This window comes from Cuculus canorus, chromosome Z (assembly GCF_017976375.1).
Source record: "Cuculus canorus isolate bCucCan1 chromosome Z, bCucCan1.pri, whole genome shotgun sequence".
In the NCBI taxonomy this organism is placed as follows: domain Eukaryota; kingdom Metazoa; phylum Chordata; class Aves; order Cuculiformes; family Cuculidae; genus Cuculus; species Cuculus canorus.
In genome coordinates this window covers 62,991,886-63,016,477 of record NC_071441.1, presented here as the reverse complement: position 1 = coordinate 63,016,477, position 24,592 = coordinate 62,991,886, and the positions used below count along the sequence as shown (strand labels likewise).

Genomic DNA, 24,592 nt, shown 5'->3' with positions numbered 1-24,592 from the left:
ACAGCTTTTGTAAGAAGCAGGGCCATACACACATTGTGTGTATCTGCGGAAACCTAACTCCGTGTCTCTGATTCCTACAAATTATATTCGTATCCATTATTCAATTTGAGGTCTGTTTTATAACCATGTAAAATCAAAGATATTGTGTTCCAAAAATTTCCTTGAAAACTAAAAACTAGGTAGAAAAAATGAAATCTAAATTAAACACTCAAGACTTTTCTTAAATATTAGAATACCTACAGAAACGTTCAAAAATATATTCAAGTAGTCTTAACCAAAAGTTAGTATTAGTAATATAAGATGACTGATACAGAACTTTGCAACTTCTGCATCTCCTGTTATGGAAATTACATAGCCTTGTTTTCTCGTATTGACTCAAAACAATTCTCTAGCATATAGACTTTCAAGACTGAAAAATTCAGAAAATCCTATGAGGAATGTAAAAAATTACCTTACATAATACTACTAACCTTTAATTACATCATTCCTTTGTTTTAAGAGGGAAATATTGTTTAAAACCATCTTCCACAGGTGATATCAACTACGCGTAAGTTACTCCAAGTGACTGTCAGATTTTAAAAATTCTTTTTCAAAACAAATATGTTTTTCATTTGTAACATAGTCATAAGATGGAAACATTTGTTTTACAGTCTACAGTCATTTATTTATTTACAACTGACATGCTGTGAAAGGTTACATGTTCATGTTTGAGACACAAAAAGGGCCGTACAGTTTGTCTTCAGTCACAGAAATACAGTGTGGAATTCTCTGTGATGCTTTGGACATGAGAATACATTCAATATAAATGCTGAAGTAGCAGATAGGTAAACTGTTTTTCCTTATAAATCTGGTTTGTGATGTGACACATTTACAAACCAAGAAAAAAGACTGTAGAAAGCATAAAGTTCATAGTAGAAACATATGATAACAACAGGCAAAGGAACACTATTGTGGGTGATTTCAGCAATCAGTTTTACTCGAAGGTACATATCTGGTAAATGGGATTAAATATAAGCGATGGACTTCAATAAATTATTAGAATGCTTTATTGAAAAAAAAAAAAAAAGCCAGACAAATTAATTTCTTGAACTAACACTCAGTCAGAAAGAAATATATCTGATAGAACTTGGGTAAGTAATAAACATTTTTAGCAACCTTGGGGAACAACATCAAAGAAAACTGAAAATACCATTAAAAATGTAGAATATGTAGCCCCATCTATTGGCAGACCTGAGAATATTTCTTACTGGTGTGCTGTAACTTTATACAGGTAAGCAAAAGAAAATAAAACATAAATTTGATATTTGTGCCCTGGTAAATGAATAACCACACTAATACTATTCACCCCTTATTGCCTCATTGGCAAGTTTGTTGGGAATTGAGGGTCTGCAGGTGGAAAGAAGAAACAAGTTATGCTGATATTGAATGCAGAATAAACATTTTTGCCCAGAACACAAGCAAACTACACTACACAATTATAACAGCTTTTCCATAGTCATCTTTCTATTAGGGAAGACTTAAGAATCAGGAACCAATAGAGAAGCTCAAGTCATTTTGAAAGTGATTGAATTTCATTTGGAGCACAGTGCTTTGTAACAGTAAGCATATGTTTGCAGCCTTCTTGGTTTCCCATAGGTAAAAGAAATTTCTCTGTCCTGGATGGATAAGAGAGGGATACTGGTATAAAATTAGAATTTTAAACTGGCCACTAGAAGTTGTAAAACACTGGGAAAAAGAAGATGGGAATAGAGTAAGATTCTGTTTGTGTGGCATTCGGTCTTTATTCTGTGTACTACTTCTGGCAGTATGCGTGATCCTGGGACTCCTTTTAAGTATCTCTCAGATCATGTGGTTTTTTGAGGTTTGTTCAGCACCTTAGAGAATCAACCTCCTTATGCCAAAATCTCTTGGGGACTGCTGGCATTCTGACACAGATTGTTCAATGAGATTAGCATGCTTCAGTGACATTGAGAAAGTAGCCTACAGCTTGTGACCTGCTGTCACTTTTGCTTCTTCTTTTTTTACAACATTGAGTTTGATGTATAATTATGATGGAAAATAAAACAAAACAAAACAAAACAAAAAAATCCACAAAACCCCAAACGAAGTCTGGAAATGTCAGCTTGGAAGAGAGAAACTTGTGTGCAACTCTCTGGTCCAATTAATTTTTAAATACTATATACAAAGTGGAAAAGTATCCAAACTAGAACAATGTTAACAAAATAGACTGAGTAATTGATCCCAGTGTACCACTTAGCCTAAATATTACAGGCCTTTCTTTTTGATTGGACATAGGTATGGGGTAAATACACGTCTCCTCTACATTAAGCAGCTGTCTTAACCACCGCAAAGTAGCTCTTCCTTCTCTTCGAACATATTTTTGTCTATTGCCTAAACCTGGCCTACCATTCCGCTTTCCTTTTAGCCTTGTTTTCCTGATTTTCCATTTGTTAAAATGTTCTAACTAGAAATAAATTATTTTATTCAGGATAATGGAAAATTTCACTTGAATCAAGGAGGAGAGTAATTCATGAGAGTTTGGACTGAAAGAAGCTTGCCTTCACCCACAAATTTTCAGTTCAGCCCTGATTATTCTCACAAGCCATTTAAAGAAGCTGTCACAAAATCATCTGGGTTACTGAAAGTTGTCTACACAGGATGGTCTGGATGAAAAAGGAGTCTGGATGAGGACATTAACCTGACCATGGGGAAAGAACTACACAGTGAGTCCACAAAAACGAGGACTCCTCGATTTCCTCCTGTCAGAAATCTATTGGTAGAATATGTTGTTAATGGCAGCTACTTCCAATTCTCATACTTGTCTGTTATGTTACCATCAAAAATGGTAGCATCGCCCTGCACTGTTTCACCTTATTGCTGCTAAGGACTATGTCTAAAAGTTTAGTTTGACCTTTCTTCTTCTCCCTATTTGAAGCCATGCTGCATAAAAAATGAAAAGAAAATGGCTTCATTTGCATCCCAATTTGTTTAGGTATTATAATGATGTTTATAATTACGTTAACATACTTGCTCATTTTGAGAAAATCTAAGATTTTAAAATAGGAAAATCAAACTGACTATGACAATGAGAGGAAAAAGAAAATTAAATAGAGCTAAAAAAGAAGTGTACAGTAAAATGTCATGCCCTGTAGGCAAAATCTATTCAGAAGCATAACTTTGTCAGAAAAAAATGAGAATGAGAACCTCTAATGGCAATAATAGTAGACTAAATGTGTGAACTTACATACTCATAATCAAGAAAAAAATGTCAAAAGTTGCATAAAGTTAGTAACAAAACAGCCATATACTCGATCCCTATTTCCAAGATTTATCACATGTAATTTGCCTATTACAAATGTTCTCAAGAGAATAATGAGTGAAGGTACAAAGAATAGTCATGTGCACACAGTGATTCCAGTGGGTAAAGAACGACACCATTAATAGAACCATTGTATTTTAAAGAAAAATACCTTGAACACAGTACATATGCAGTGACATATTTTATGCACTGATGAAAACTAACAGAACAAGCTTTATTACTTATTTAAAGAAAATTATTTGAAGTATGATTTGCAATTATATATTTTGTAACACAATCAATTATTCTTTTGCTTGCCCGTGTTTTACCAAAGAAAGATTCAAGTCATTAGTCATTTTCTGGAGATAAATTATAAAATTATAAATGAATACTTAGCTGAACAAGCAGTAATTAGATATCACTAACTCAAATCACTGTCACAATAGTATGATATTTGGTACTTTGTTGGAATTAAAAGTCTTGTTCCTAATTTATCTGTATTGAAAAAAATGCATTGGACATAGAGTTAGAGGACTGGAGATTATTATGGTATGCAATAGGTAATAGTTTGCTTCACACAAGAAAAATACTGTGAAAACATAGCTCAAAGTGAAAAAAAAAAAGCAAATATCATGTATAACCTTTGTGCAGTAAGTTTCTGCTAGCTAAAAAAGAATTATCTGACATTATCTGTGAACTTAAAAATATAGCAACCATATCTTTAGAAAAAGAATAATAAAATACAAATAAAGCCATTTACAGCCAAAAATCTGTCCTACTCTACGTGTATATATATGACATCAAAAATTCTTTGCAAAGGTCATAAAGATCAAGCCTCTTTTATGTTCATATTTGACTGAAAGAAGTTCTCTTAAATGACTGATCAACCTGAGTTAAGTGTATGTACTGATCGGAAAAAGAATTAAAAGGCAGATGGTTCCTCAATCACAGCACCCTGAAATCCAAAGCACTCCTAATGTTCCCAGTTTACTCAACACTGCCTTTTTTATCATCATAAATATTTTAGCGATGCCCCTTTCAGATACTTCAGTGCAAGTGGAGAAAGCTGTAGATGTGGAATGGTGCATCTCTCCAGGATGCTCTTTCAGGTAAACATTGTTAAAAATATTCATTCGGTATAGGAAATAGTGGAGTATTTTGTGACACAGATGTTACATTAAGTCTTAGGTGCTTATAAAGAAAGATTCTGAGGCAGGACTTAGATTCTGTGGTGTGTTTTCAAAAGACAAAATCTAAGGTAAAGAAACAGTCATAAAAAAATTTATGAGGGATGGATTGAGCATCCAGTTATTGGCACTAGCTATTGCTAATAACTTCTACCTCAATGCAGAATGTTTCCTTAAGCCATTTACACATACCTTTCCCTGCCCTCCATAAAGTAGTATTAACTGCTGCATGTAAATGTATTAAAGCATTCAGAAGTCTGCCAATTCATGGTATTTAATACTTGTAGCAATCAAATCAGAATTAGAATTAAATTTAACTGATAGAATTGGAATTTATTATTGTCCAGCAAAGTGCTATCTTTTATGTCTGACTATATTCAAGAGGATTAGATTTTTCTCTGTAAATACTGTATTGTGTTTTCAGACACCTCATTCATCTTTGCACCAGAATACCATTTATGGGTACTGAGAGAGGTATTATGTTCAATGTGATATTTCAGATTTTCAGCAAGAACCTACAGATTACATATAATCTCCCCCTGTCATTATAGTGAACTGAAGAATGCTTATACCATGATATTCAGTTCACTATAAGGCAGAAGTCTAAAAACACGTGAACTATTGCTTAAAGTTACTATTTCTCTGTACTTACTATAGAGAAATTTTAAAATTAATACCTTAGAATTAATTCCGGTACTTGAATTCAGGCACTTTTTTCATGAACATTCTTTAATATTCTTGTTTGCAGAACAGCAAGTGTGTACAAATATTGGACTATGTTTTGCTTTGTGTTTTCCAATATGACAGTCAATTATTTTATACCACACCTTTAAAACAATTAATTCAGCAGATTATTTTGTGGAGTCTCAAATTCTATGTGTCTAATTTTCTTACTTGGCAGATCTGTGTGGATTCGTGGTTGAGTAGTCAGTTTGCCTTATTACTGTCTTGCTGTTCTTTTACTATTTTCAGCTTGCCCAATTTCTGTTCCAGAGCCACATACATTGCCTTTGTCCTCTCTCATCTCATAATACTCAAAATATTCATTTTCCAGCTTAGATATTCATCTATGATGCTGCATGAAATATTCACAATCACTGTACCATTCCATTTCTGACTCACAGTGTTCAAATCTGCTGCAAAAACTTCAGTTGTTTGGGGTTTTTGTTTGCTTGTTTGTGGTGTTTGTCTTTGTTTTTAAACTAACGTGTTTAAACTAACATCCCCTAAACATGCATGTTTAAACTAACATCTCCTGAAAGGCATAAAGTTCCTGTATAAGGGTAGAAGAATCTTTTGTCCTGTATTATAAAACATTTCAAATTTCTTTATTTTGTCTGCTAGATGGCTTGATCTTCTTCAGTCACCTAGAATATGAATAGTATCTTCAGCTGCTGACCTAAAGGTCTCCAGAAAAATAATTCTTTTCAGGAAGGATCTTTTGCCTGGTTAGTCTTGTCAGCCTGTTTCTTCCCATGTCTTTTTATTTTAAAGAGAGATATATCCACTGCTCAAGAGAGAATAAACATGTTTATGTATTTTAATGTAGAGAAATGTGAAATCGATATTCTTGAATGTTAAGTGCCCTTTCAGTAATTCTGAATCTCTAGATCTCACATACCCCTTTCTTCTAAAGATCTTTGTGTTTCGTTTTTCATCTAGATCATCTTTCCTTCTTAATATTACTAAATGTATCCACTTGGGGATTTTTAACATTTTTCCTCCATATTTTTAGGCAGAGAACTATTTACAGATCAGTCCTTACTAATGTTTCAAGCACTGTCAAGAAATGTGAGTCTTCTCTAGAAAAGTTACACTGCATAAATTTTTCCTTTTTAGATTAGATCTTTAGAAGTAGAGACTCATTTTTCATGCCCTGTGCATAAGTTCGTAACTAGCCTTACAAGGCAATGCATCAAAAAACTACTACCACTAGCATTTCTAACTCTTTTCAGAAAAGATACATGAAATTCACTTTAAGTGTTCTACACTGCATATTATACTCCAATCAATTTCTTTGCATTTGGAGAAAAAAAACCACAATATTTTTTCCTATAAAAATGAACAGAATTTCAAAACATGAGGGCATGAGGTATTCAAAAAATTACTAATTTTGGTACTTCTTACTTAGTTGAAGTACTTCTTATTCATCCACCAGAATGAAAGTAAATATTTTTATTACCAATGAAACTGGGATGTATAAGATCAGTAAAAACAAAAAAAAATAGTAAGACTAAACCCTCCCAGTAAATGAAGATTCTGTTCAGGAATCAGTTTCTTGAAGTTTTTAAGTACCAAATGAATATTTTGCAGGTCACATAATTTTTTTTTAGGTATTCATCACTTTACTAAATAAAATATCTGAATTATTTTATTTGAAATTGTGGAAGATGTAGTTACATTAAAATAGGTTATTTTATTTTATTTTATTTTATTTTATTTTATTTTATTTTATTTCTCAGTGCTAGTTCTTTCTTCAGTTTGAAGTTGCCCTCTCTTGTTGATTAAAAATATGTGAAAATGTAGTGAAAAAAATTATGTCCACCCTAAAAAAAGTACTCCAAATAAGTGGTAGTTTGCACTCACACAAGAAAAAAAGAGTGTCTAGAAGAGGCAAGCATCCTACAAACTACTTGATATGTGTGTTACTTATCTCCTGGAGTACGGAAACAACTGATGTTCAAAATTTGATGTTTGAGAGACTTTCAAATTTTCATGCTATTTTGTGGTTCAAGTCTTGACAAGATCATAGAATCATTAAAATATAGAATGTTTTAAGTTGGAAGAGACATTAAATATCACCTAGCTCCAAATCTCATGCCATGGGCAGGGACACCATCCACTAGGTCAGGCTGCTCTAAGCCTCATCCTGCCTGGTCTTGAATATCTCCAGTGATGAGGCATCCTTAACTTCTCTGGACAACCTGTTCCTGTGCCTCACCATCCTCACAGTAAAAAAAAAAAAAAAAAAAATCTTCCTAATATCTCATCTAAATCTTCCCTCTTTCAGCTTGAACCATTCCCCCTCGTCCTATCCCCGCATTTCCTGGTAAAGAGCCCCTCCCCATCTTTCCCGTAGGCCTTCCTTAAGTACTGGAAGGATGCTATAAGGTGTCCCTGAAGCCTTCTACTCTTCAGACTGAGCAAGCCCAACTCTCTCAGCCTGCCCTCATAGCAGAAGTGCTCCAGCCCTCTGATCATCTTCATAGCCCTCCTCTGGACTTGCTCTGAGAACCATGTCCTTGCTGTTCTGAGGACTCCAGAACTGAACTCAACACCCTACCTGCAGTCTCATGGGAGCAGAGTAGAGGGGCACAATCTCCTCTCTGCGACCTGCTGATCACAGTTCTTTGGATGCAGTCCAGGATACGGTTGGTTTTCTGGGCTGCAAGCACACATTGCCTATGCATGATGAAATTGCCTTCCACTGGCACCCTCAAATCATTCTCTGCAGAGCTGCTCTCAAGCCATTCCCTTTCCAGCCATTATTTGTACTTCCGATTACCTGTCTCAGGTGCAGGACCTTGCACTTGATCTTGATGAACTTCATGAGCTTTGCACAGGCCCACCTCTCAAGTCTGTCAAGGTCTTTCTGGATGGCATCCCTTCCCTCCAGCATGTCGACTGTACCACACAGCTTGGTGTCATCAGCAAACTTGCTGAGAGTACACTTAATTCTACCGTCCGTGTCTGCAACAAACACATTAAACAACACCAGTCCCAATACGAGTGGTGGAACACCACTTGCCACAGGTCATCCTTGGGATATTGGGACTCATGACCACAGACTTTTTAATGGAACCATCCATCAAACTCCTTATCCACCATGTGGTCCGTTTGTCAAATCCATGTCTCTCCAATTCAGAGACAAGAATGACAAGTGGGACAGTTGAATGCTTTGCACAAGTCCGGGTAGATATGCCAATTACTCTTCCCTTGTCCACTAGTGTTGTATGAACATAGTAAAAAGCCACCAAATTTATCAGGCATGATTTGCCCTTACTAAAGCCATGTGGGTTGTTACCAGTCACCTTATTTCCATGTGCCTCAGTAGTAGGATCTGCTCCATGATGTTGCCAGACACAGAGGTGAGACTGACCAACCTTTAGTTCCCTGGGTCTTTCTTTTTCCCTTTTTTAGAAATGGAAGTTATGCCTTCCCTTTTCCAGATAGTGGGAACTTCATTGGACTGACATGATGTCTCAAATATGGTTGATAGTAGCTTAGCAAGTTCATCTGCCAAGTTCCCTCAGGACCTGCAGATGCATCTCATCATGTCCCATGGTCTTATGAACCTTTGGGTTCCTTAGATGGTCTTGCACCTGATGGTCTCCTACAGTGAGCGGTTCTTTATCTCCCAATCCGTGCCTTTGCCTTCTGCAACTTCGGTAGCTTGGCTTGAGCCATTGCAGGTGAAGTCTGAGGTAAAAAAGATGAGCATCTCAGCCTTCTCTGTATTCTGCATAGCCAGGTCTTCTGTTTTGTTCCAGAGAGGGCCCACATAAGCCTTAGTCTTCTGTTTGTCACCAATACACCTAAAGAAGCTTTTTGTGTTGTCCTTTACATCTTCAGCCAGATATAGTTCTATCACAGATTTAGCTTTCCTAACCTGATCCCCAGCTGTTCAGACACTTTGTCCGTATTCCTCTCAGGCTATTTGCCCTTGCTTTCACCCTCTGTAGGTTTTCTTTTGGCATGTCAGTTTGTCCAGGATTTCCTTTTTCATCTATGCAGGCCTCCTGATGTATTTGCCTGGATTCCTCTTTGTTGTGATGGATCACTCTTGAGCTTAGAGGAGATGATCCTTGAATATTAACTAGCTTTCTTTGTCCCCCTTGCCCTCCAGGGGTTTATCCCATGGTAGCCTATTGAGCAGATCCCTGAAGAGGCTGAAGCCTACTCTCCTGAACTCTAGGGAAGTGAGTTTGCTGTGTGCCTTTCTTGCTGCCCTAAGGATCTTGAATTCCACTATTTCATGGTCACTGTAGCCATGGTTTCCTTGAGCTTCACATTCCCTACCAGCCCCTTCCTGTTGGTGGGAACAAGGTCCACATAGCACCTCTCCTTTTTGGCTTTTCTATCACCTGGAGAAGGAAGTTGTCATCAATGTACTCCTGGAACATCCAGGATTGCTTATGCCCTGCTGTGTTGTCCTTTCAACAGATATTGGGGTGGTTGAGGTCCCCCATGAGTACCAGGGCTTGCGAATGTGAGGCTGTGCCTATCTATCTATAGAGGACCTCATGCACTTTCTCTAACCAATCTAGCTGCCTATAGCAGACCCCCACTATAACTTCGCTTGTCCCTCCCCTTAATACTGACCCATAGGCTCTTATTAGACTATTCATCCATCTCCAGGTGGACCTTCACGCACTAAAGCTAGCCACTGACATGGAGGGCAACACCCTCTACTCATCTCAAGATCTTCAAGATATCTTGATAAGATTTCAGGCTTTATATGTCTCTCTCCACCGTAATATGTATTTTTATAAACCATCTCAATATGGAAAAATGTAAGCCTGAATAATACCACTGTAATATGAACAGAAGTTCTTTTGAGCAATTCGAATTATTTATTACTACTTTTTCACGTTGTATTATTTTGTTTATTAGAGAATAAGTAACATAACCAATCCCTGGAAATTCTGATGAAAGCTTTTACTGTGAATCATGTTTTGCTGTGACCAGGAATAAAATGTTTATGTGTGTCTGCAGAGATTATTCAGTATTTCATGGCATACTGTTCACTTATTTTATTCTATATAACTTTTGAAACCATTTTATCTAGTAATTTCTGGATTCATTAATTCATTATACTCTCGAATCATGTTATTCCATGGCTGGTAAAGTGGGTTTTATTCATTATTGCTTGCATGTGTCTAAATTGCACACTTACTCCCTGTCACGGGCATAGCAATTTGTAGCAAGAGAATGCTTAAGTAAAATAAGAACTCCCTAAGGAAAAGCATAGTCATTTGATTAAATCAGTTCAGAGAAAGAACTGCTTCACCCTCTTGTTTCAAGAATCTGAGATTGATATTATTGTATCTCTAGGTGATAATTTCAAAAGATGCAGTTGCAAAGGTAATGAGCTAGAATTCTAGAGGCAAATTAGATTAAGGTAGGCTGCCTTTACTTCTTTCGAAGTTTATGGATGTGACATAAATGACCTATTTTATTATAAGAAAAATATATCATGTAAATGCAGCACTACAGTGGTGATAATTTGTGAATGCTATTCTAGTTATTACTTTGAACTTGGTCCCAATCCCCTTCTTTGTTCCATCAGTTATCAAAGATATTCATCTTCTCCAAGCAAACCCACTAACTTTAATGACGAGTCTCACCGAACCCTAGCCAACATGCTGAGCTGGCTGCTCAGATCTCAGACTCAGTAATATGTGAATTGCTTTTCCAGGAAGCAGTTGCCTTGAAAATCCACCACTCCCATGCACCAAAGTTGCTACAACTGCAAAGAAATCCACTTGCAAGTGTATGAAAAACAAATCCCTAAACACGTATGCTTATCAAGGCATCCTAGAACATTGCTTCAAGACAAATAATGCATGCAATTTCATCCTTGCCAAAGCTATAACATGCCTAGCATTGTTATTTTTGTCATACAATAATGACAGATTCTGACTAAAATTTATATCAGTAAGCAAGAGTTAATTCTAAATTTAGAGTGTACGTCAAAAAACTAAATAAAAAATACCAATATGTTGAATAAACAATCCAAGGCAGTATAACTTTTACTTCAGCCTATTGACAACTCTATAATCATAAACAGTTGGTGGGCAGAAACATTGAATGGCCACAATATTTTTTGTGGGTTTTCTGAATACAAAAGTAGATGCTTGACTAGGTGACTGACACCAAGAAAATGGAATATTTTTTATTGATTTTTACTATACGTTGTGCTCCTATACTTCACAAATATCTCTGGAATAGCTTCTTGTTCCGAAAAAAGAAGAAAATTCTGCAAGGGTTGATAGGTACTCCTTTGTTCACCACCCCAGGTCAGTGCAACACAAGGAATCACAGGTTTCTCTTTATGCAATAAAGAATGACTAATGTATGTTCTCCTGGGCTTTTTGAGCTTCAGACAAAAGTGAATACTGGAATATTAAAATAGCACATTTTGTAATAAATCTCATTCATTGCCTACCAAATTTAAAATAGAATTGTTTCCCAGAGTATCTAGGAGCATCTGCTTCTAGAAAATATCAAAACTTACGTCTAGGGAAGGCAACATAAAAAGGTATTTACTTTTACACATACATTTTTTAATCTGTTTTTGTAGGTCTAATTTTTATTTTAAACTGCATGACTTCACCTGATGCATTGTTAACGCACACAGACTGCTCCCCAGCTCTCATTCTGCCATAGCTTAGATTTTATAATCAGTGTCAACGTGTGCCAACACATTTATAACTACTAACATTACAGAGAATAAAGAAAGGAATAGACATTACTGGATTATTCACATCTATATCTACTTTGTGAAGAAGTGCTGTGAAAAAATGACTCTGCTATCTCAGGCTATAAAAGCAGAATATCTACCTTGCCCAGATCCATGTGTCTGCTTCTCCACATGCCACTGTGCATCTCTGTAGGCACAATGGTTGTGGTTTAAACTTGGCTGGCACCTAAGTCCCACACAGCTGCTCACTAAGTCCTGACTGATGGGATGGGGAAGAGAATTGGAAGGATAAAAGTGACCAAACTTGTGATTTGAGCCAAAGACAGTTTAATAGTTACAGCAAAAAACATGTGAGCAAGCAAAGCAAAATAAGGAATTCATTCACTACTGCCCATCAGTAGGCAAATGTTCAGCCATCTCCAGGAAGGCAGTGCTCCGTCGCGCATTGTGGTAAATTGGGAAGACAAACAACATCAACCCAAACACCCTGCTTTTCCTTCTTTCATTAGCTTTTCACATGGGGTGGGATATTCCGTTGGTCAGCTAGGGTCAGCTGGCCCACCTGTGCCCTTTTTCTAACCTCTTGTGCACAACCCCAGCCTGCTTGCTGATACGGTGAGAAACAGAAAAGACCTTGGCTCTGTGTAGGCGCTTCTCAGCAATAACTAAAACCTCCCTACAGTATCAACTACTAAGCATAAATCGAAAATATAGCCCCATTGTAGCTAGTATGAAGAAAATTTATCCCAAGAAAAATCATCACAACATCATAATACAATGCCTTCATTTACACTGTAGTACACAAACAACACCCCTCACCCCCCAAATGAAGAAAGGTAAGCTTTTTTGGATAAATGTATAGCAGCTTTTAAGATCTTTCCAAAAGCCTGACGTCTATGACATTTTTGAAGCCAGACTATAAAGAAGTGATAGCAGATTTATAAACGGACTAATGCAGGTGGGTATTTTTCTTCAGCCGTTTCAACTCTTCTGTTTAGGAAGAAAGAACTACACTAAAAAAAGCATGATATTTACTTTACCGCCCTTGAAAGGTGCTTGGAACTTAACTCAAGGATGGGTCTTCAATTCAGTTTGAAGGAATAATTTGAGTGTATCTCTCACTTTGGACAATTTCAGACAATAACCAATTCTTATACAGGGAATGTGCCTCAGATTTGTCTTTAATGTGGCCATGTTCTATTAAAGGCCAATGAGAGTTGGAAGCCTAACTCTATTAGACCCTTGGAAATACCAGACCAAAGGAACTGGAAAAGATTAAAATTAATACTGTGATCTACCACACACTTTCTGCTTAATTTGTGAAATGAAATCTGCTTCCTAAAAATACCTCATAAAGTGGAGAAACAGCTGAATTTTCAATATCTACTTAAGCCCAGGGTCTACTCTCCATTTGTAATTAAAAATAGTTACATCTATTGGAATCACTATGAACCAAGGGGACATAGGTGTCATCATATTTATCACATTCATGGGGATGTGACACCACCCATCTTGCCAATTTTCTCCAAAGAAATGGATTTCCTGTGCATGTCCTTTGACTTTGTTTCTTCTTGCGGCCAAACCAGCTTCTAGAAGAATCTGAATTATTCTTTTTGCCTTCTAAACACTTCTGCTCCATTGGCCTACATAATGATACAGTCCATCTATTGCAGATGTTCAGGGGCATGACCCTATTCCAGTGCAGAGTGGATTATTCCGTGACTATTAGTAGGATTGTGCTTCCACCCCTGGAGCAGTCAATTCCAGGTGTATTGGACATCTGTACATGTGAAAGGCAACAGTGGCCTAAATTCAGCTGCCAAAGGAATTGAGAACAACATAGTGACAGTACTGCAGGATGAGCAATTATTGCTGAACATTTCTTGGCTCTCCAACTGATGAATCAGGTTCATGGATGAGAACCAGAGAGTCTTGGTTGGTGTGATATTGCTGCGGATGCACCATCATGCTAGCAACTGGCACCTGCTGTTTTTCAGTCCACAGCAAACCCACAACAGGGGGATATTCTGCGAGGTCAGGAAAGGCAGACACACATTTCATCTTCTCTGTATTCATGGTGGCCCAAGCTTATTATGACTTAACAATTTGTCCTGCTATCACCTGGCCCTTTTATAACATCACAATTCTCTCTTCAATGTCTCTGCATTTCGATGACTTCACAATTTGCCTTTCTACTACCCAGTTTTATTAGGACTTAACAATCTGTGCTGCTATGACCTGGCCCTTCAATAACTTCACAAGAAGTTCCACTGCCAGACCAGAAGTCCCTTCACCAGAATCAGAGAATGTGATCTTCTTCCACACCTGGGGATTCACTGATTGTCTTTTTACATTTCAGTAGCAATTAAACAAATAGATTTCTTGGATGATCCCTTGTAAGCAGCTGTCTTTGCCCTCAGTTTGCATACATGGGCTTCTAGCTTAAAGCTGATCTTGCAATACCACTTCCTAACGTCCTTCTCCTGGCCATGCAGGAAAAACTAGAGAGTGCCACGCAGTGTGTGTCTGGTGCTCCCTCCCCCTCTGGCTGGGGTTCTGTCAGAAGCCCCTGACAGCCAAGGTGCTGTGCCAGGGAACAAAGAGAGAAAGACATTTTCTTCAAAACTCCAGAGTTCTGCAGTTGTTGTATCTGAATCTGGGCAACACATTTTTGTCAAGATTTTTGGAAGCTGAATCTGGTGCATTTTGGATCATCTTCCTCCACATAAGCTGCATACATAGACATCATTAAATACACACATCTACATAAAAGATGACATTGATTTAATTCTTTCTTTCATCTTATTGTCATGTCCCTTCCTCCCTGCACACATGACAATGCCAGTTCTCAAAGCATAATGAATTCCAGTGTTCTATACAACCAAATTTTCAGTGTGACCCAAGCTATGCCATCAACTCTTTGACATATCTACTGCCTTCTTCTTTTTTTTCCTGACAAATATAGTTATTATAAAATCCTCTAGACTTTTGACTACTGCTAAGTGAAATTTTTTAAATGTCCCATAATGTATGTATTTAATGGTGTGAACTGTGGCCAATGCAGAATTCCCAGATAGCTCAAGAGAATTTGATATTCTTACTGTAAGGAGATAAACACATCATTAATTTTGTGAATGCACCTTGTTTAATTCTCTGGATATTTTTTTCTGATTACATAGTGACCACTGAAATTTAGTTATCTTATAAGCATGCCTGCAGAAAATAACCAGTCAACAAAACAGTTTCTAATTTTTATTATTCATATTTACTTGCGTAAATGCCTACCCCAAATTAAAAACAAAAAAAAATCACTGAAACTACAATTATCATTTCCCCAAAGCATATGCTTAGTACATATTTTAATAATGTAGGAAAAGTAAAGGCTTCAGGTAGGTCCTGGTTTGTCAGTTCAAAGTCTGGTCAAATCAAAATACTATTTGAGGGAGACAGATAGGAATTGTTATTCACTTCTTAGTGGATAATACTTCCAATATTAACAAGTCAGTAGAAGCAGTAGTGATAGTTACAATCATAACAGTAGAAGCAATGCAGACTTACCTTGTAATAGAAATTGGAAGAAGGTGTCCCTGTTATTCTTACCACAGTCCACTATGGCAAGAATAGCACTTAGTAAATCGTCACAAGTTGGTTTTTTTCCTACCGTTTGAAACAGGATCATTCCACAATGAAAAAAAAAAAAAAGGAAAAAGAAAAACAAATTAAAAAAAAACCACAAACACCTCCAAACAAATAGATGAACCCCAAAAATTTAATCAAATAAAAATCCCAAACCTTATTATTTTAAAGTATTCAGTAATTCTGCAGTAAGTGTTGAAGTAGCCTATAACTGTGAATTGTCCCAGGAGGTGGTAAGCGGCAGACCACCCGAGGAGGATTTGGGATAGGTACTAGCAGTGTTATAAGGTTTTTGAGAATGAGACTGCTGTAAGTCAATAACATTGCTGGTCTGAAAGTAACATTTCAGTTCTGTCACTTCTCGTTTTATTACTCACTCATAGGTTTTAAATTTAAAGCCTGACAAAATCAACTGTTAATAAAATGGTTAAGAAAAATTCTATCAAAAGGCCAAAACACAGCTGGAGCTGAACTTGGCAGGGGCAGCAAAGAATAACCAGAAGGGTTTCTAAGGGTACATAAATCAGAAAAGGAAGGTTAAAGGAAACATGCCCCCACTGATGAATGAAAATAGTGACCTTGTGTGTCCGCAGGTGAGGAGAAGGCCGAGGTACTCAACATTTTTGCCTCAGTCTTCACCGACAACCTCTCTCCTTGCCCCTCCTGGGTCAATGGAAAAAAAGATGTGGACCAGGGAGGTATATCCCCTCTCACTGCGGGGGAAGATGAGGTTTGTGACCACCTGAGGAATCTGAAAATGCATAGGTCTATCGGACCTGATGAGATACATCCCAGAGTTCTGAAGGAATCCACTGATGTAGTGGCCAAGCCACTCTCCAGGATACCTGAAAAACCGTGGAGGTCAGTGGAACTCCCTGGTGACTGAAAGAAGGGAAACATTGTGCCCATTTTTAAAAAGGCTAGAAAGGATGGCACACGAGGAACTATGAACCTATCAGCCTCACCTCTGTGCCTGGGAAGATCATGGAACAGATCCTACTAGAAGCTATGCTAAAGCACATAGAGGACATGGAGGTGATTCAAGACAGCCAGCATGGTTCCACCAAGGACAAGGCCTGCCTCACCAACCTAGTAGCTTCCTATGATGGGGTGACCACATCAGGGGACATAGGAAAACCAACAGATGTGATCTATCTGGATTTCTGTAAAGCCTTAGACACAGTCCCCCATGACATCCTTCTCTCTAAATTGGAGAGATATGGATTTGATGGGTGGGTTGTTTGGTAGATAAAGATTGGTTTGATGGTCATATTCAGAGCATAGCAGTCATCAGCTTGGTGTCCAGATGGAGATCCATGATAAGTGATAACCCTTTGAGATCTGTACTGGGACCAGTGCTATATTCATTGATGATATAGACAGCGAGATCAATTGTCTCTTCAGCAAATTTGCAGATGACACCAAGCTGAGGGGGCAGGTGCCACCGTGCAAGGACAGGATGTTGTCCAGAGGGACCTGGACAGATTGCAGAAGTGGGCCTATGTGAACCTCATGAGATTCAACAAAGCTAAGTGCAAGATCCTACGCCTGGGTCAGGGCAATCTGCAGTTTCAATACAGGATGAGGGATGACATGATTGAGAGCAACCCTGTGGAGAAGGACTTGAGGGTGTTGCTTGAGAAGAAGCTCCACATGAGTCAACAATGTGCGCTTGCAGCTCAGAAGCCAGCCATATCCTGGGCTGCATCAAAAGAAACGTGGCCAGCAGGGCGAGGGAGGTATTTCTCCTTCTCTACTTCAATCTCATAAGACCCCACCTGGAGTTCAGTGTCCAGTTCTGCAACTGAACTGTTGAAATTGGTCCAAAGGAGGGCTACAAATAAGATCAAAGGGTTGAAGCACCTCCCATATGAGGACAGGCTGAAAGGGTAGGCTGTTCAGCCTGCAAAAGAGAAGGGTCTAGGGAGACCTTATAGCAACCTTCCAGTACCTGAAGGGAGCCTACAAGAAAGCCAGGAAGGGACTTTTTACAAAGGCGTGTAGTGACAGGGCAAGGGGGAATGACTTTAAATTGGAAGGGAGAAGATTTAGATTAGACTTCAGGAAGACATTCTTCACGATGAGGATGGTGAGGCACTGGCACAGGTTGCCCAGGGAAGTTGTGGCTGTCCCATCCCTGGAGGGTTCAGAGACAGATTGACCGGGGAGTTGAGCAGTCCGGTCTGGTGGGAGGTGTCCCTGCCCATTGCAGGGATGGGTGGAACTAGATGATCCTTAACGTCCCTTCAAACCCAAACCGTTCTATGACTCTACAATAGGCATCTTCCCTCCATTTGGACCATCAGGTTGAAATACAACATAATGCTCAGTTAATATATTCTAGACAGCACACTTACCCTGTTAAAATGATCTCTCTTAATAGGGAGGCAGTAATAGAAGTAGGAAATGATAGATCATAAAATTAATTAGTGACCTTGTTTTGTGAAAAAATTAATGAAGAAATAAAAGAGTATAGTAAAATATTGTGTTTGCTTCCAAACATAATTATGGAATAATAGTGAAATTCATAGTGCCTATGTCAACACCTGCATCTATTTATTCTGATAAACAGTAATTATCTATAGAAGTCTTCTCCTTAATAAGCAGAGTTACATAGTTTTCTAAAATCATTATGACTTTTTCAATTTATTTCTTCTTTTGTAAGTACATGACATATGAATAATAGTTAGATTACCCACTGCTGAAGCAGTCAGTATTTCCATGAGGACAAAGAATACCCTATGTTTAATGCATATTCATTTCCTTCCTGCGATCTGCTTTATTGGTGGTTGAATACCAAATCTCAGTTTAAGCTGTTTAAAGTTTTCTTTTTAGACTTTCCTTTTCTCTTCTCCGTATATGTAAATGCTTAAGGGACAATGCAAAGCATCTTTTATAGCTGGATAAAAGTATAGATGGTTTTGCTATACATTCAGTAGTGGAGCTGAACTGAAAAAGAAGAGACAGTGGTTTTGAGACTGCTGCTAATCATTGGTTTTACTTGAAATAATACAGTGGGTTACCAATCCATATACCAACTGTTTCCATTGCATGAGGCTTTGAGTCAATCCTACTCTTGAAAATTACTCTCTGAAAAAAAACTGTTCTGAATCATTATTTTCAGGAAGGTAATGGAAATACTCCTCCAGATCAGATCTTACCCGTGATAAGAAATATACCATTTTGTAAGGACTCCTTTGAAACTAATGTGAGACCTAAGTTGCTACTTAATGTGACAAAGAAAACCTCTACTTCTTTAGCCCACAGTACTCCGTCTCCACATTCTGCTCCTTATCAGACAGCCTATTGCTATTTATTGTGAGTAAGGAATGGAGTGGTGTGAAGAATGTGTCTCTGTGTCTCCAAATTGACTAATAGCTTTTTATGCCTGTTATTTCTAAAAACTAGTTAATAGAGGATGTGACCAAAAATAAATCTCATAATGAAGTAAATAATATACAGTAGAACCAGGGTTTTAAAATGAATGAATGATTTATGGCATGAAACTTGTTTTTTACTTATTACTCCATAATAAGAAGTGACAAAACTATATCTTCATTTCTCGGATCCTTTGACTCATAATACTGAAAACTCAATGTTGTATTTGTCACAGTTTAGCTCCAGCCCAGCTTGACTGGCAGCAAAGTGTGAGCAGTTTTGTCCCAGCTCCCTCTCCTCCCTAGTCAAAGAAAAAGGGAAAAGGGAAATGGGAGAAAATGACTCGTGGGCTGGAAACTAAAACTAAAATAACTTTAATGAAACAATAATGGTAATAATGAAATTAATATTAATAAGAGAATAAAAAAATATGTACCAATACAGGAAATTGAACGCCCCTCCCGTCAACCACTACCATGTCACCACAGATGCTGCAGACTGAGCACAAGGACAATGTCCTGGCTTAGACTCAGTGGCAGGAGAGATCTGGACTCAGGAACTGGATTCAGGAATGCATAGATTCCGAATCAAGGCTAAAAGAGAGATGAGGTCTTCACTGAATGTTGACCATCGAAGAAGAGAGCATGACCTTCACCATCCCTCAGTTTTACACCAAATATGTTGTATATGGGACAGAATACTCCGGTGATCAGTTTTGAGTCACCTGTCATGTCTGCTTCTCCCTGTATGTATGACACTTTTTCGCTCCTCTCCTTTACAGTGTTCCATGAACTTCAGGATGGCCTTGGTTTCTTTAGGAATAACTATAAGCAATGGCATACTAGTGCCCAATATTATCAATTCTAGAGAGAAACGTCTGAAAAACATGTATTTAACTTTCAGAAAATGAAGTTACTTCGATGAGGCTTAGCTTAAAAATAAGAAATCTGATTCTACTTCAGCTCAAACCAGAACAGTAGTACACACAGGTAATAGAATCACAGGATCATAAAATTGCTCCTTGGGGCTTTTGGTTGTCATCTAGTCCAATCTCCTTCTGAAGGAGAGTAACAGCCAACAACAGAACAAATAAACCATGTTTTTGTTGAGATAACTTCCAATAATAGAGAGTCCACAGAATCGTTGGGTTACCTGGTCCAGTACTGCTCTAGCTCTAGTATGATATTGTCCATAAATTTTCTGAGAGTGTTTTCTGCCTCATGACCAAGATCTTTATTGATGGTATTGAGTGATATGTACTCTATCATAGATATTCGGTGTGCTCCCACTTGAGACTGGCTGCCAGGCTGTTGAGTAATTACTGAGCCTATAATGACCCTTTGAACCTTCTGGGCTAGGTACATTTTATCCAACCAACTGCTTATTACTCCAACCTCTCCCTTCTCAGCTTTCAAATGAGAATGCTGCAGAAGATGGTGTCAAAAGCCTGACTAAAGTTATGGTACAACTACTGTCATTCCATCTACATAACTATTCACAGAAGAAAATCGAGCTGCTCCATTGAGGTGCTCATAGAGCCTGCTGACTATTCCTGGTTGTACTGTTGTCCTTCGTGTGTCTGAAGAAGAATTACAAGGGAGCGTAGGTTGTGATCCTCTTGTGGTCTGACTGATGAGCTCACAGACTACAGATGCTTGATTCCTGCTTGGGTTGCTTATAGTTTTCTTAATGAAGTGTGTTCAAAGACTTTTTAAAAATAGGAGTCTGAGGACAAGGGTATTTTTAAAGCAGATTATAGTAAGATTAGCAAAATATATTGGATCAGGCAGTGTCTAAGGGAAAGGAAGCTGATTTGCAGAAGGCATTTGAGATTCACCTGCAAAAGAACAAGCAAGAGGCATAAAGATCTAAGTCTCTTAACACAAAAACATATTACCAGAGACTAATGAGCTTGCCACCAACTGCAATCCATATTTATTGACTACTTTAGTAGTTGTCAAGACTGTCAAACAGAATTAATAAAACCACCTGTCTCTTAATTTTAAAGGTCTTCCTCTTATAAGTTCAGGCTGATACTAGACAGAGAAAACATCCTAAGTGACAGGAAGAACCTAAGAGAGTCAATTTAGTTATTTTTCAATGTACAGAAACGTAATGATACATAAAAATGCATTTAATTTAGGGAAATTTGTTATATATTTAACATCATTATTGACTTAAACAACTATAATGTCCTTACCACTTTGCAAGGATTTTTTCTTCTGTGGTCCTCTATCTTCGCCAGAATAATACCTTTACATTGTAGAGTTCTAACCCATGATCTTGAAGACAAGTAAGAGAAATATTAGAGTAATTCTTTGTAATAAGTACTAGTTTCACGCATTTTACATTATTTAATCAGTGAACTTTCTGAAACTCATATTGAGAGTGTTGCAAATCATAACAGCAATTTTATAGAATGCGTTTCTGAAAAGGAAGCTGTTTCAGGCTGGAAACCTATCAGAACTGGGTGAAAAAAAAAACAGAATACTGTCCTACTAGCAAAACTGCAAATTTTGTGAAGATGTTAAAATAGAGGGAAGTCTCTTCATAGTTGAAATATTTAATGAAAACTTGGCTGCTTAAAAATTATCAAAGGAAAGTATCTTCAAGCATTTCTCACATCTAATGCATGCTTGTATAGAATTTATTCATAATTTCTAGAATTTCTAGGCCACAGAGTCTGATTTCTCCGGATCATTCATAATATTAAAACATTAAGGAATTTTATTACTTAAATTAAAAACACCGATCATGTCAGCTGAGGAAAAAGTGCTTGTGAGTGCAAATACTGACTCCTACATTAATTTTAATATTTAGAGACCACTCATTTGTTTATAAGATCTTGAAAATAAATTCTTGACCACATAACAGCAATATAGTCTGAAGCCCTGATCTACAAAGTAGCAGGGTCATTGCTTTATAGCATGTCACTCCACAGACTAGGAAAAAAGTAATCTTCTTAATACCACTAATAAATTCAGTTTACCACGTAGAAAGCTGTTATGTAATTAAATCTTAATGCACATAAACAGAACAGAATTCTAAGTACAACAACTAAAGAAAGGCTTAATGTTAAAAAAGCCTGAAATATTAAAATGCTCTAATTAGCAAAGACAAAAGGACAATGGTAAAATACACCCAAAACTTTTCATATATAATCGTTGAACCTGGAAGATTTTCTGTAAGCTCATATGTGAAGATGAATTACATTGTTAAGTTATTCATTCACAGTCTATAGTGAGATATAAGGATAGACCATTTGGAGAAAAAAAAAAAGTGGTGCTCTTGGCAGTGTTATATTAACAGTTCTGTTATCTTAGGTTAACGGTTGGGCTTGATGATCTGAAGGGTCTTTTCCAACATAAATGATTCTGTGAATCTATAATTCTGTGAAAGAAACTTAATAACTGACAGACTCCTACACTTTTTCATTATTCATTATGATGGTTGTGGCTGGGGAGCAGCTTTACTTTAAGGGGTCACGGTGGAACAACAAGCTGAACATGTAGCGCACTGTCACAGCAACAAAGGTGAATCAGACCCTAGGCTGCATCCACAGGGGCATTGCTCTCAGAGACATGATCATCCCACTTTACTCAGTGCTTGTCAGGCTGCACCTGGAGTACTGTTTCCAGTTCTGGGCCCCCCAGTTCAAAAAAATATGTGGGCAGATTGCAGAAAGTCCGAAGGAGGGCCACAAAGATTATCAAAGTGTTGCAGAAGCTGCCCTATGAAGAAAAACTGAAGCAGCTAAGTCTCTTCTCCCTGGAGAAGAGAAGGCTCAGGGCACCTCATCTTGGTAAGTAATCAAAGGGTAGCTACAAAGAAGATGGAGGCTCTCTTAACAGTGAGCTACATGGAGAGGACAGGGGGAAACAGGTACAATTTGCAATGGGAGAGGTTTCATCTGGACAGGAGGAGGAATCTTTTTACAGTGAGGACAATTATTCTCTGGAACAACCTTCCCTGTGTGAAGTCCCCATGGCAGGATTTCTCAAGATGCAATTAGACAGGATCTCAGGTAACCTCATGTAGACTCTCTTTCCCATAAAGGATTGGACTTGAAGACAATTTAAAGTCCTCCCTCTTGGAATGGTCTGTGATTCCATGAACCAATATCAGAAAATATTTTGTTAGACCTCCAGACCTGAATTAACTGCCATTATAATTTTTTCTTTTTTTTTTTTTAATTGAAAAGGAGTTGAAAAAATGCATTCCACAGCTAAAAACATGTGTAATTGTTCTGTGCTTCATGACACAAATTTCTATGTAATCTCTCACATATAATTTCTATAATTAAACTGAATTTGGGAAATAATAAGAGTATAAAAATTAATAAGACTTCAAAAGTAAAAGAAAACTCAGAGGAACCTAATGCACTTATCAAGCAATTAGTATAATGAGACTTAATCCTGCAATGTGTTAAGCAGCACAAGAAACAAGACTGTTGAAAGAAAACAAATTTGTAATCTTGTAAATATCCTTTTCTAAATAAATTATTATGTATTCTGCAAGTCACATGTTTTGTTTATTACCTAACATAAATCCTTTACTTTCCAATGATGCATGCAAATGAATGCAAACAATTTTATCAAAATATTCTATGGTTGCAATTTTTAAACATGTTAATTAGAAATTAATTGCAACCAGTCTAAGTCTATATTGTTTTGAGGAATTAAAAAGCGAGGTTCCAGACTTCACTGAACTCCAATTTTCTAATCAGCTGCAGGGTTGTGTCTAATTTTAAACATGATAGTGAGCAGCTTGAGCTTGAGATAGCAAGTTTCCCTGTTTTCTGTGAACAAATTATAAGAGTAGACGTGACTCGTGACAGACTAAATATTTTACACAGTTATAATTCAGCAGAAATTCAGAATTTATTGATAACTTAAGGTAGATCAAACAGTTGGGTTTTAGCAGCACTTAATAATAAATCAGTTTAATATTTAACAAGGTGATCATATGGAATCTGTTACATCAAAACAGGGATTTAACATCAGACAAAAAAATGATGCTTGCTACATGGTATTTAAACCATAAAGCACATGCACAAACAGAGGCATATAAGGTTATACATATGCACAGAGATGTATGTATTAATAGACAGCTGGAGAGATAGTAGAGAGGTAAGTGGAAAGGCTTACCTATAGTTAAAATTTCCCTCTCATTGAGATTAGTGAAAATACTCACTGAATGAGCACTGGCATTCCTCATTAAGCAATATCTGAAGTTAGCTTCACCTTTGCTTTGCTCTCTGCAATTAAGTTCCATGAAGAGTCCCAGCTCAGGGGAAGTTTGTTAGACTCAGTCTGCTGTGATCCAGAAGAGCTCAAAGGGCCTTCCATAACATCACCTAATAATTGACTTTCATTGGATGCTTAAATATTCATTTGATATTTTCATATTCATTTTGGTCACAATTTGGAAAACATAATAACTTCTATCACATACATAAGACCATGGGCCATGGTCCAGGTATCAGACATATTCAATTGTCAGAGGGTGGCTGATGGTCCTTCTCTCTCAGGCAATAAGGGATCTTCTCCAGACACAGGAGCTCAAGTGCAACGAGGGGTGCCTTAATGTGCTGACCAACTGCATTTTTACAATGAGTATCCTCTCCCATGGTGTGTCTGGTCAGTCAGTTGTCGGACCTTTCTTTGGCAA

At 37.5% G+C, this 24,592-nt stretch overlaps 1 protein-coding gene across 12 annotated transcripts in view; it reads right to left on the bottom strand.

Moving 5' to 3' along the window:
* Positions 1-12,195: 12,195 nt before the first annotated feature.
* The window catches only part of PRR16 (proline rich 16), a 200,663-nt gene continuing 188,266 nt past the window's right edge, over positions 12,196-24,592 (bottom strand). For 2 of the 12 annotated variants that reach the window (XM_054054528.1, XM_054054529.1), the window contains exons 8-9: positions 21,123-21,204; positions 12,203-20,759 (exon numbers count right to left, since the gene is read on the bottom strand). The gene's annotated coding sequence lies outside the window, so the exon portion shown is untranslated. Of the gene's footprint in view, positions 20,760-21,122; positions 21,205-24,592 lie in introns of all 12 variants that reach the window. The other 10 variants (XM_054054532.1, XM_054054535.1, XM_054054531.1 and 7 more) reach the window with 10 other exon arrangements.